The 12,760-nt window shown below is 43.4% G+C and overlaps 1 protein-coding gene across 3 annotated transcripts in view; it reads left to right on the top strand.

The window, feature by feature from the left end:
- PLEKHG3 (pleckstrin homology and RhoGEF domain containing G3) overlaps nucleotides 1-12,760 on the top strand; it is a 62,420-nt gene that overhangs the window by 28,765 nt on the left and 20,895 nt on the right. The window contains exon 1 of one of the 3 annotated variants that reach the window (XM_037832534.1): nucleotides 6,822-6,842. The exons of the other annotated variants lie outside the window; for them this stretch is intronic. The gene's annotated coding sequence lies outside the window, so the exon portion shown is untranslated. Of the gene's footprint in view, nucleotides 1-6,821; nucleotides 6,843-12,760 lie in introns of those variants that run through there. 3 annotated transcript variants of the gene reach the window in all.

Genomic DNA, 12,760 nt, shown 5'->3' with positions numbered 1-12,760 from the left:
TTAATTATAGAGAAGTTTTAAATTTAATGTCAAATTTATCATCTTTTGTACTTTCACATCTTGTTCAAGAAATCCTTTCCTACTCTGATTTTTAAAATATATATTCTAGTATATTTTCTTCTAAACTTAAAGTTTTACTTCCCATACTTAGATGTTAAATTCATCTAGAATGTATTTTTTTAAAGGACACTCATTCTGAGCCCTGGCTATAAATTAAAATCTCATGAGGCTCTTTTAAAAAAAAACACTGATTCCTAGGCCCCAGACCAGACCAATAAAGTAAAGAAAAAATCTCATGGGTGGGGTTCAGGCATAGTTATTTTTATGAAGTGCCCTAGGTGACTTTCTATGTACAGCTAAGGTTGAGAACCACTCAGACTTGTAAGATGAAACTGATTTTATTTTTCCCAGCACCAGTTATGGACTAGTCCACACTTTTCCCAATGATTTCTTGCTTTAAAGTTAATCTTTATTTTTTTTTTGCACTTTTGTTGAGATCTATTTCACAAACCTTGAAATTCACCATTTGAAGTATGTAATTCAGTGATTGTTGATATACTCAGTGTTGTGCAGCCATCCCCACAATCTAATTTTAAAACATTTTCATCACCTTAGAAAGAAACCCTGAACCCATTTGCAGTCACTCCCCATTGGCCTCTCCTGCAGCCCTAGGCAACCACTCACATACCTTCTGTCTATGAATTTGCCTATTCTAGACACTTTGCATAAATGGATTCTTACAATGTAAAGTCTTTTGTGACTGGCTTCTTCTTCTTTTTTATTTTTTACATTTTTTAATTGCAAAATATAACATGTACAGAACGGTGACATCTTTCAAAGTACGCTTTAACAAGGAGTTAGCAAATTTCAAAGAATGTTATGGGTTACTCTTCCACAATTTCAGTTATTTCCTTATTGTGAAATTTATCAGATATACAGAAAGGTGATAACTTTCAAAGTACAGTGTGACAAGTAGTCATATAGGTAATTTCAAGGGATGGTATGGGTTACAGTTCTACAAGTTGCAGTTATTTTCTTATTGTAAAATATAACATATATACAAAATGGTGATAACTTTCAAAGTACAACCCAACGAGTATCTATAGAGCAGATCTCAAAGAATGTCATGGGTTATAGTTCCACCATTTCAGTTATTTCCTTCTAGCTATTCTAATAACCTAGCATCTAAAAAACAGTATTAATATAAAGATTCAGTATTCATAATCCTTTGTTAAATCCTATCTTGTCTGTTGCTACCCCTTCCTCTTGTTTAATCCCTTTCTTGATCTTCAGGGATGTCCAGGCACTGATCACCCTAACTTGTTCATATTGAAAAGGGGTGTCTACATAATGGGGAAGGGGGCTGCATCTGGTTGATGTTCTTGAAGAGGCTATTGTGTGACTGGCTTCTTTTGGTTAGCATAATGCTTTCAAGGTTCATCCATGTTGTTGCATTTATCAAAGCCTCCTTCATTTTTTATTGCCCAATAAAATTCCATTGGGTGGATATATCACATTTAAAAAAATACACTTGTTTGCTGACAGATATTTGGATTGTTTCCACTTTGGGGCTATTATGAATGATGCTGCTGTGAACATTCATGTACAAGTTTTTGTGTGAGCATATGTTTTCAGTTCTCTGGGGTATATATACCTAGGAATAGAATTGCTGGCTTGTATGGCAACTCTGTGTTTAACCTTTAACTGCCAAAGTGTTTTCCAAAGTGTCTGTGCTGTTTTACTACCCCCTCCCCCCAGCAATGCAGAAGGGTTCTAATTTCTCAAAATCCTTATCAACACTTGTTATTGTTCATCATTTCTTATTTTAGCCATCCTAGTGGGAATGAAATAGTGTTTTATTGTATATTCATTTGTGTTTCCCGAATGACCAATGATGTTGAACATCTTTTCATGTGTATACTGACCATTTGTGTATATTCTTTGAAGACTGTCTATTCAAATCATTTGCCCATTTTTTAAATAGGGCTATTTGTCTTTTCATGGTTGAGTTGTAATAGTTTTTTATATTTTCTGGCTATAAGTCCCTTGGCAAATAGATGATTAAAATTTTTTTTTCCCTTCTGTAGGTTGTCTTTTCACTCTCTTGTTAGTACCCTTTGAAACACAAAGATTTTTCTTTTGATGAAGTTCAACCTATCTACTTTTTTCTTTTATTGTTTGTACTTTTGGTTTTGCATCTGAGAAACCATTGCTATGGTTTTTAGTCCTATTTTTTAAAGTTTTATAGTTTTGTCTATTACATATATGTCTATGATCCATTTTGAGTTAATTTTTGTATATGGTATGAGATAACGTCATTCTTTTGCCTGCAGATATCCAGTTGTTGCAGCATCATTTGTTAAAAGACTATTCTTTTCCCATTAATTGTCTTGGCACCCTTGAAAAAAATCCATTGACTATAAATGTATAGGTTTATTTCTGGACTCTCCATTCTATTCCATATAGATACACATCTATCATACGCCAGCACCATACCATACAGTCTTGACTAATGTAGCTTTATAGTAAGTTTTGAAATCAGGAGGTGTGAGTCTTCAAACTTTGTTCTTTTACAAAATTGTTTTGGCTATTCTGGGTTCTTATATTTCTAAATGGATTTTAGCATCAGCTTGTCAATTTCTGCAAAAACCAGTTGCGGTTTTGGTAGGGATTGCATTGAATCTGTAGATCACTTTGGGGAGTATTGATATATTAATAATATTAAGTCTTCCAATCCATGAACATGGAATGTCTTGCCATTTATTTAGGTCTTTAATTTCTTTCAACAATGTTTTATAGTTTTCATTGTACACATCTTGTGCTTCTTTTGTTAAACTTATTCTTAAGTAATTTTTTTCTGCTATTCTAAATGGTATTGTTTCCTTAATTTCATTTTCAGATTGCTCTTTGCTAGGTATAAAATACAGGTTTTTTTTGTTGTTGTTTGTTTTTGTATATTGATCTTATATCCTGCCACATTGTTGGACTCTCTTTATTAGTTCTAAGGTTTTTCTTTGGAATCCTTAGGATTTTCTATATACAAAATCATGCCAACTATGAATAGAGATAATTTTACTTTTTGCTTTTCATTTTAGATATCTTTTTTTTTTCCCCCTGCTTAACCAACCTGGCTAGAACCTGCAATACAATGTTGAATAGAAATGGCATGAGTGGACATCTTTTCTTGTTTCTGATCTTAGGGTGAAAGCATTCAGTCTTTCTCCATTGATGGAGACCCACGTAATGTAGCTGTGGATTTTCATAGACGCTCTTTAATCAAGTTGGGCGATGTTCCTTTTTATTTCCAGTTCATTGAGTGTTTTTATCAGGATACCACTTAGCATTTTGTCAATTTTTTTCCTGCATCTTTTTTTTGAGATTATCATGTAGTTTTGTACTTTAATATGGTACATTACATTGAATTTTTTTAAAAATTCAGTTTTATTGAGATATACTCACATATCATACAGTCTTCTGTGGTGTACAATCAACTCTTCACAGTACCATCATATAGTTGTGGATTCATCACCCCAATGTATTTTTTGAACATTTTCCTTGTGCCAGAAAAAGTAAAAATAAGAATAAAAAATAAAAGTAAGAAAGAACACCCAAATCCTCCCACCCTATTTTTCCTTTAGTTTTTGTCCCATTGATTGAATTTTGTATGTTAAACCAACCTTTCATTTCTGGGATAAATCCTGCTTGGTTGTGATAGATAATCCTCTTTATATGTTGCTGGATTCAATTTGTTAGTATCTTGTTGAGGATTTTTGTGTCTATACTCCTAAGGAATACTGTTTTTCTTTTCTTGATGTGTCTTTATCTGGTCTTGATATCAGGCTAATTTTGGCCATATAGAATGAGTTGGGAAGTGCCCACTCATCTTCTGTTTTTTAGAAGAGCTTGTGAATGATTGGTATTAATTCTTTAAATGTTTGGTGGAATTCACCAGTAAAACCATCTGGGCCTGGGTTTTTCTTTGTTGGAAGTTTTAAAATCATGAGTCAGTTTCTTTGCATGTTAAAAGTCTATTCAGATTTTCTATTTTTTCTTGAAGCAATTTGATAGTTCATAGCTTTCTAGGGATTTGTTCATTTTCTGAGTTATCTAATTCATTGACATACAGTTGTTCATAGTATACCCTTATAATCCTTTAAGATATTATTTTTTTGTCCTTGGTGTTTTGCATTTATATTACAATATGTCTAAATATGGATTTGTTTTTATTTCATTTTATATGTGCCTTCAATCTGAGAATTAATGTTTATAGTTCTGAAATATTCATACCCATTATTTTGAATATCGCCTCCCTCCCATTCTCTTTTTTCTCTTATAGAAATCTGTGGGTTTTCTTATTCCATATTCTAACACCCTTGACGTTATATACTATCTTATTTTTTGTGTGTGCTGCATTCAGGATGATTTCTTCAGTCCCTTTAGTTCATTAATTCTCTCTTTAGCTGTGTTTAATTTTGTATTAACCTAGCTTTTGCACTTTCAGTTTCAATATTTGCATATTTTATTTCCACTGAATACTTTTTCAAATTGGGTTTTTCCCCCATACCATAATGTTCTTTCATTTTTTAAAAAAATTTCTTTTATTTTCATTCATTTTATTTTATTTTTTTAATTTTATAAAAAAAATTGCAAACAAAACAAAGCAAAAAAAAAAAAAAAAAGAAAAAACAAATATCCTGAAATAACTTCATTGCTTCCAATATGCTCCTACCATACCACAAGAAAATTAACAAACCGTAGTCATACCTGAGCATTCCCATATCATTAAGATTACCCTCAATATCTTATCTGTTCTTATTAGATTCATTATTTTCATTAATTTTAAGCCTTCAATTTTTACGAAAATTCTTTTTCAAATCTTTCCTTTTATTTCTAGTTCTCAGAGTGCCAATTTGTTCCATCTTGTAACTCTCCCTTGTATCTTCTGACTGTCCTCATGTGGATTGTATTTTTTATAGTGAGCTCCTCTTCAGTAGTTGCAGATAGTTGGGATGCTTGAGATCAAGATACTTGGGAAGCCTGTGGTTATTGATGAGGAGGAGGTCTAGGGCATACCAAACAGATGAGTGGGTGCCAGAGACAGGATAGAGGAAAATACTGTTGGAAGGCTTCCCGCGAGGGCTTTGCATGTCTGGTTGCTTATCGCACAGGTCCCTGCTCAGATGTCATCTCAGAGCCTTCCCAGGCCTCGCTACCTAACAAGGTCCCCGTCCCCTAGTCATACTCTCTTTTCCCTGCTTTATCTTCATAGTGCCCATCGCTACCCCAAAATATGTATTATTTAGTTGTCTACCCTTTATGGCCTTCTCTTCACACTGGAATGTAAGCTCTGTGAGAGCAAGAATCTGTCTTACTCCCTGTTACACGCTCAGCACCTGGCATAACAGATACTATCAAGCACTATGAGTGAATTTGAGTAAGCCTTCCTTCAGGCAGGAGATCATCTCAGCCTCGATTCTGCTGTTTTCAGCTGGGCTGGGTTTGACCAGGTCGCACAGAAGCGGTGAACCTTTTTCTGTGCCTCCACTGGGGGCGCCGTTTTCTCCCATCACAGGGGCCCAGGAAATACCTTCCATCCTGGGTGCTCTAGCCTTCTGCAGGCACCTGTTTACACAGCTGCCAGAATTAGTAGCTGGGATTTAAATGTCTGGAGATTTGGGAAAGAAGTGGCACAAAAATCCTGGAAGACCTGTTCTTACCTTTAGGAGGCTGTAATCTAGTTAAGGCGACCGAGCGCTCCCAGGAAACAGTTAAGCATGCATGCCGCTAGTTGAGCAGCCTGCAGATTAATCCCGGCAGCTGTGAGAGTGTGCAGGCGGGCGGAGAAGGGCAGCCTGGGGCCTGTCCCGGGGTCACATAAGGGGTTTCTGGAAGTCTCTACAGGCGTGAATTCCCAGGTGACAGGGCAAAACAAACAAATAAAAAACCTGCCTGAAGGCATTCATTCCCACGAGGGGTCTGCGGGAATGGCTGCTTTCCATTCTGTCTTTGGCTCCATCTCTTGGTCACCATGGGAGGCCGACTTGCCGTGAAGATCGCGGGAAAGCATGGATGCCGGCAAACTCTGGTTTTGCCACTTAACCTTGCCTTTTTAAGTGAGCAAACAGGCCTGTATCATTGGGTGCTTGTGAGGAGCTCACATACAGAATACGTGGTACACCCTAAAAAATGTCAGCTGATCTTATTCCAGCTTGGCCTCTGGGGAGCCACCTGTGCCTCAGTTTCCTGATCTGTAAAACGGAGATAATATGTGATGTCTACCTGCCCCGCCCCTCCCTTACTGGCTGTTGTGAGGACAAAAGGGTTAATATCTGCAGGCTTCAAAGGCTTGGGAGGGGGAGGTGCCTCATAAGTAGGGTATTGTGCTAGTGAATGATCTGGCTTTGTTCTTGTGTCTTCAGTATTTAACTTCCTGCATTTAGCTTCCTATGTGTTAACTTGCTGGAGATACTCGCAGGTTCGCGGCACTGTGGCGCTCACCTGCGGGAGGTGGAGGCTGAGGGGTAGCTGTGGCCTGGGTCCTCACCCGGCTTGGGGTGGGAAGCATTTTCTGTGTTAAGGACCCACCCCCAGGACTCAGGAATGGGAGAAATGCAGAAAGTATGACCCACACGCGGAACTGGTTCTGAATAGGACGTTTATTGAAGAGGTTCTGCAGGAGGCGGCGGGCGCTTTAATTCCCAAAGCTGTTGGTGGCAGCTCGCTGCTCACCCCAAGTCTGTTAACTGCTCGGCTGCCGGCTGCCGGGGCTCCAGGGAGAATGCAGCTCCCCAGCCCGACGCGGCCCTCTCGGTGCTTGGATGGGAGCCCTTTTGAGGAAAGCGGTAGGTTCCCGGCTGGGTCCAGGGCAGGGGGTGTGAGTGGGGCGTGGCCAACATGGCTATTTCAACTCAGGGCTGCCAACTCCCGCCCCCCATCCCCAACACCCTCAAAAAAAAAGAAAGAAAGAAAGAAAAGAAGAAACCTGGCCAGTCACAGGCTTTGGTGCAAAAGGTTCTCCCTTGGGGGTTCAGGGACTGAGGACCATAATGGGTACAGGTGTAGGGGAGCTGCTGTCTTTTATCCTGCCTTGGCTTCTTCTAGTGGATTTGTCCTTTGTGCCTGGGAAGCAAGGAAATCCTGTGTTCCTTTTGGGAGGTGACTGCAAATGGCTCTGCCTGGGGGCGGGGGCGGGTTCGAAGGATCTTCTGATCTTTGAACATTCAGAGTTGGGTGGTTAAAAAAGGGAACCAGCCCTGGAAGTGCCCTGTGCACTCACACTGGGAAAAGCAGAGTTAATCTCCTACTTCTTCCTGACGTTTCCTTTCCCCAGAATCCATGGTGGGTGGTTGTTTTGGATAAAACAAGTGGTGGCAGGTAAAGCCGAAGAAGGAAGGTTTTCCTTCTGGTCCTGTCTTACCAATTATACAACTCTGGGCAGCTCAGCGAGGCTGGACGCAGGAGCAAAGGGGTTGGGGGCAGATTGGCCGCACTGGCTCGGCTATTTCTTGCAGCCCCGAAACAAGCAGAGTGGGTCTGTGTTGCTCGGCTGTGTCACTCCATGCCACGTGTAGGCCCTTGCCCCAGAATCGAGTGTGGTGACAGCTGCTCCCCCGCCCACCCCACACACAGCCTTTTCTGAATTTTGGTCCCAGTAACCTCTCAACTGAGAGAGAAACTCCTCTCCTCCCACCTGGGAACTGGTTGGATGAGTTTCTTAGGCCTCCCTGGTGGAGGCCCCTTAGAGGGGAATGGGGCTGGGCACTGGTGCTGTGGGGTGGAGAGGGACCTTTCTGGGCTCTGTGGGTAGGGAGATCGGTGGGAAGTGTGTGAGGCCCCACTATCTGAAGGGCCAGCTGTCTGAGAATTTACACTGTTGTTGGCATGAGTACATATAAGGTCTGCTTTGGAAAATCCACTTTCCTGACTTCCAGGCGCCAGGGCAAAGAATGGGGGTTCTTTGGAGCTCTTCTCTTGCCTTCTTGAAGTAGTGTAGTGTAGTGTAGTGCAGAAGCCTGAGGACGGGGAAGACTTCACTGGAGCAGTTTCGGAAAGGGGGCTGCTCATGTTTACGTACTTTTCTGGGTCTGGGACGCCCAAGCTTGGATTAGGGGGGAGGGAGTTATGTGTTGGGAAGTCGCCTCGCCTTCTGCTCAGCCCGGAGGCCTAGCCAACCCCACGGAGCAGAACCCTCAGTCCCATCCTGGGTGCCGGGGAGCATGCAGAGTAGGACAGATCTTTCCCTAACACTGGTTTTCTGTGGTGATGACTTAAGAACGGCCAAGCCCGATGGGCTTCTGGTCCCCGGGTATCCCAACTCCACCCCCACCTTTTCAACTAGAGCCCTTCCTCCTTATTGGTTTTAAATATTATGTAAAAAAGTTTCTATATGGCAAAGGGTTTAATGCTGCTGAGTAGGTGGAACCCCCCTCTTTCCATGAGGTCATACTGGAGATTCCTTCCCACATACTAGATGGGTTCCCCAGTCCCCAGAAAGGTGGGTTCACTAGTCCCTCCCCAGAAAGAGAGAGGCATTCCAATGCTGAGCGTAGGGGTGGAGTATAATTCAAACATCCAGGGACCCTACTCCTGTCTCCCCACACCCTCAGTTCTGATATGCTTGGGGAGAGAAACTAAGAATTTGAGAACGAAAGAAATGCCTTGGGATAATATGTGCGTTGACCCCTCCCCCAGCCCAGTTGAGAGCTACTGGCCTGGAATCCCGTGGGAGATTCCTTTCTGTATAAAACCTGGGGTCTCAGCTTTCTAGAGTGCTGTGTAGGTGTCCCTTCCTGCTTTCAAAGGCATTTAAATCCCTGTCTTTAATTTGCCAGTGTATTGTCACGTCTTCAAATTTATTTTGGGTTTTGTTTCTTTCTCTTTCATGTAGTTTGCAGTAGATCTTCTTTCTAGCACGTGCTCCCTTGTTCTCCCTCTATCCCCCTTGAAGCTCTCTATGAATAGCCAGCACCTTCTTGGGCCTCTGAATTCTTTTTGAACTTCCTTGGCCATTTGGACACCTGTGACCACAGGCTCCATCATGTTTTGTCTCTTTTTAGGGCACCTTCTTGGACCTGGTCTCATAGAGCCGTCTCCACGTGTCTCGGTAGTTGTTCATTCGCGGGCTTGGCTCAGATGTGTCCTTTCCCATGAAGCCGTTGCCGATTCCTTCCCAGTCTGGCCTCCTCCTGCCTTGGGTGCTCCAGGCCCTTTCGTGCCTCATTTTTCCCAGATGCTGCTTTCTTTATTTCAAATGCCCTCATATCTTCACCCTGCAAAAACTCACTCATCATTCAGGACCCAGCTAAAATGTCACCTCCTTAAGTGTTTTCCCTGGTCTCCCCCCCCCCACCCTAGAGCTAGCCACTCCCTCTTCTGTTCCACCCAATTTATTTATTCATACTCCTGTAACCCCTCTTAAGGCATTGTTTTGTGAAAAATCTGTTTATATGGCACTTTTTCTCTCTAGACTTTTTAAGTTCCTGGAGGACAGGAGCAATGTCTTATTCATTTCAGTATCCCTAGGGCCTGGCATGATGCTCAAAAGTGTTGAATAAATTCCAAATTGGAGGTCATCTCTGAACTCTCCTAATGCTCATGACACATTCCCTACCTCCTTTTGTTATTGACGTACTTGCCTTGTCTCTCCTGATAGACTATAAGCTCTTGGGAGTGGGATCTGAGTCATCTTTCTTTCTTCTATAAGGCTGCCACAATGCCTGTGTACAAAGTAGTGCTTGATAGATACTTGTCAAATAAGTTCTGAAGCTCACAATTTAGAATGGGCCAGTAATGTCCCCAAATGGGAAAGCAGAAACAGGGGCACAAAGTTTGCTTACTGCTCCTTATCATCGGGCTAGTTCGGAGCAGAGCCAGGGCTAGTTTTGAGGGTGCCGGCTGCAGTTCTTGGTCTCTTTCCTACACATGCAGTGTCAAGAGTGGTTTTTATCGGTGCTTTTGGTACCTCAAGTTCCCTTAAATTCCATTCCTGCTCAGGCCTGCTGCCCCATGGCTCGGTTCTTCTCCAGCTCCTCGTGGTACATGCCACCTCCCTCCATGGAGCCCTGAGGAATGCGCCCTGCCTGCTGCAGCAGCGGGACTCGGCCTCGTTTAGACTTCATTTTCTGGACTGATCTTCTCCTGGGAATGGGCATTGGGCCGTTTTTCCTTTCCAGATGAATTGCTTGGTATTTCCCTTATGAGATCATAGTCCTAATTAATGTTAAGATCACAGATGATAGATAAACAGGGTTGGTTGGGGAGGGTTAGGTCATGCTGGTTCACCAAGTTAAACATGTACCTTTATTATTAATTTGTGATATGGGTCAAAAACCATAGGCACAGATTAAAAAAATCTCTTGCCCTGGTGCTAGTGAAATGAATAAGTGAGTTATCCATCATCATCATCATCATCATCACCACCACCACCACCACCACCACCATCACCACCATTACTACTACTATTTATGGTGGGCTTATCGTGTGTCAGATGTACAAACTGATCTATTTGTATAATCTCAATCCTGGAGACAACCCAGTGAGGTTAGTACTATTACTGTGTCCATTTTGCAGGTGAGGAACTTATAGCTTGGTGAGGTCAAGTAACTTGCCCAAGGCCACACACAGCCAATTAATTAGAGGAGCTGGGATTCAAACCAGGTCTGCCCGACTCCAAAGACTGTGTCTGCGTTTAGTGCATTTAACCTCTGTGCTTGGTGGACTCCCGTGTACATACACACTGCTTGCACATTCTCTCCTCCTCTGCTGAGAACTCAGAGGGACCTACTGGGGCCCCCTTGCTCCTGCTTGGGATGATTTCTAGCCCTGTCTTTCTCCGGCTGCTCCATCTTCTGGGGATATGACATTGTGTCATTTCCTTGCATTGGTTGTGCTGGGAGCCAAGTTAGCCTACCTGGGCTGTGTGCAATAGCAATTTCTAATCAACAGTGTTCGCCTTCACTTGGCTTTAATGTGCCTGTATGTGAAACCTCGTGGTGACCGCTTTTCCTGGGATATTTGTGGGGGGACCTTATGGCAGTTCCTTCTCCAGACTTGGTTACTTACCCGCTCTTCCTCAGCCTTTTGTCACTCAACATGTGGCATGGCAGCTATGTCCCTGCTCTAGCCACGTTGTCCAAGGCCGAGTGGGACGGGACCTTTGAAGTGCATGAGCAGTCACTGCTCCTGGGTGCTTCTTGGCTAGTTGGAAACTTGCCTAGTAGTGACTAATGTGGCCACTCATTAGTCTAGGAGGAACTGGCTTCATTCAGCCTTGACCTCAGCTGCTGTTTCTCTCTCCTCACCGTGGAAGTGGTGAGAGGTGTTCCTGGGTGCAATCCTGCAGTCCTTCCACTGAGCACCTAGTATGCTCATTGCCCTTTGTGGGTGAGGGAAGGATGTGGGAAAGAAGGTCCAAACCTCCAGGTTTTGTGATCTAGTCCGAAAGAAAATACGAATCCCCCGAGGACCAGTGCTTTAAGTGTACTCAGGATTATTAGAGTTCAAAGAAGTGTGTGTATATATGTACATGTGTATGTGTTATCTTAAATTGTTCTGGAGGTCAGAAGTATAAAATGGGTCTCATTGGGCTAAAATCAAGGTGTTGGCAGGGCTGTGTTCCTTTGGATGCTCTAGGGGAGAATGTTTCCCTGCCTTTTCCAGCTTCCAGAGGTTGCCTACATCCTTTGGCTTGTGGCCTCTCCCTTTGTCTTCAGTGCCAGCAATCGTATCACCCTGACTACTGCTTAAGTCACCACATCTCAGGCTCTCTCTTGCCTCCCTCTTTCACTTATAAGAACCCTTGGGATTGCACTGGGCCCACCTGCATAGTCCAGGATAACCTCCCTGCCTCAAATCCGTAACTTGCTCACATCTATGTTCTCTTTTGCCATATAAGGTAATGTTCACAGGGTCCAGGAATTAGGGCCTGGATATTTGGGAGGGTGGGGGTGGGGTGGCAATTATTCAGCCTACAACAGTGTGTGTTGGGAGATGTTGCAAATGGTTGAGGGAGCCTTTCTGGGAGAGGTGATTTGGCTAAAAAGGGTCTGGAGGCAAATTCCTGGTTTGAGAAATAACATGAGCATATGCTGAGGTTGGAGGGAGGTGGAATCAGTGGGGTGTGGGCAAGCTGTCCTCCCTCTGAAATGAGGTGCCAGGGGTTTTCCTTCCCTTCCAAGGCCAGACTGAGGGAGTTTTCTGGACTTCTACAGCCTGGAATTCAGGTGGGATGGCTCCGTTGGCAAGTGAACTGCAACCCCTTTCCTTTCCAGCAGCTGTGGTCCTGCTGGGGCTTCACAGCCAAAATGTTCTTGGGTGGTGGGAAAATGAATCCACATGTCACCTTCAGTGCTTCCGAGCCAGCTGGGCTGGGTTTGGGTGGCCCAGAAACCCTGGTCACACTGTTCACACAGCCTCCGCTGCCAGTCGCGTTGCTCACATGGAGCACAAAGTCGCTTCCCCGGGGAGCCTTCCCTTGCCTTTCTGAGGGTGCTCAGGGCCCTTGGCTCTCCAGGGAGAGATGGGGAGGGGTCAGAGTGAAGAGACCGCTCTGGGAAAGGGCGTGCGGGCGAACCGTAGGAATGGAACGGACAGGCGAGAGCTGCGCAGCTGCAGGGACAGAATCTGGGGAGCAGTGTGGGGTGGGGTGGTGCTGAGCTGTGGGTGAAAGAACAGCTGAGTGATTTCAGGGTCTCAGTTGAATCTCTGAAGTTCACATTCCTCCCCACCCTGTTGGTCTGGAAAAGTTGTAGCTTTTCTCTCA

The sequence above is a fragment of the Choloepus didactylus genome, chromosome 4, assembly GCF_015220235.1.
Source record: "Choloepus didactylus isolate mChoDid1 chromosome 4, mChoDid1.pri, whole genome shotgun sequence".
NCBI classification, from domain to species: Eukaryota; Metazoa; Chordata; class Mammalia; order Pilosa; family Megalonychidae; genus Choloepus; species Choloepus didactylus.
This window is presented reverse-complemented; position numbering and strand designations above follow the sequence as displayed.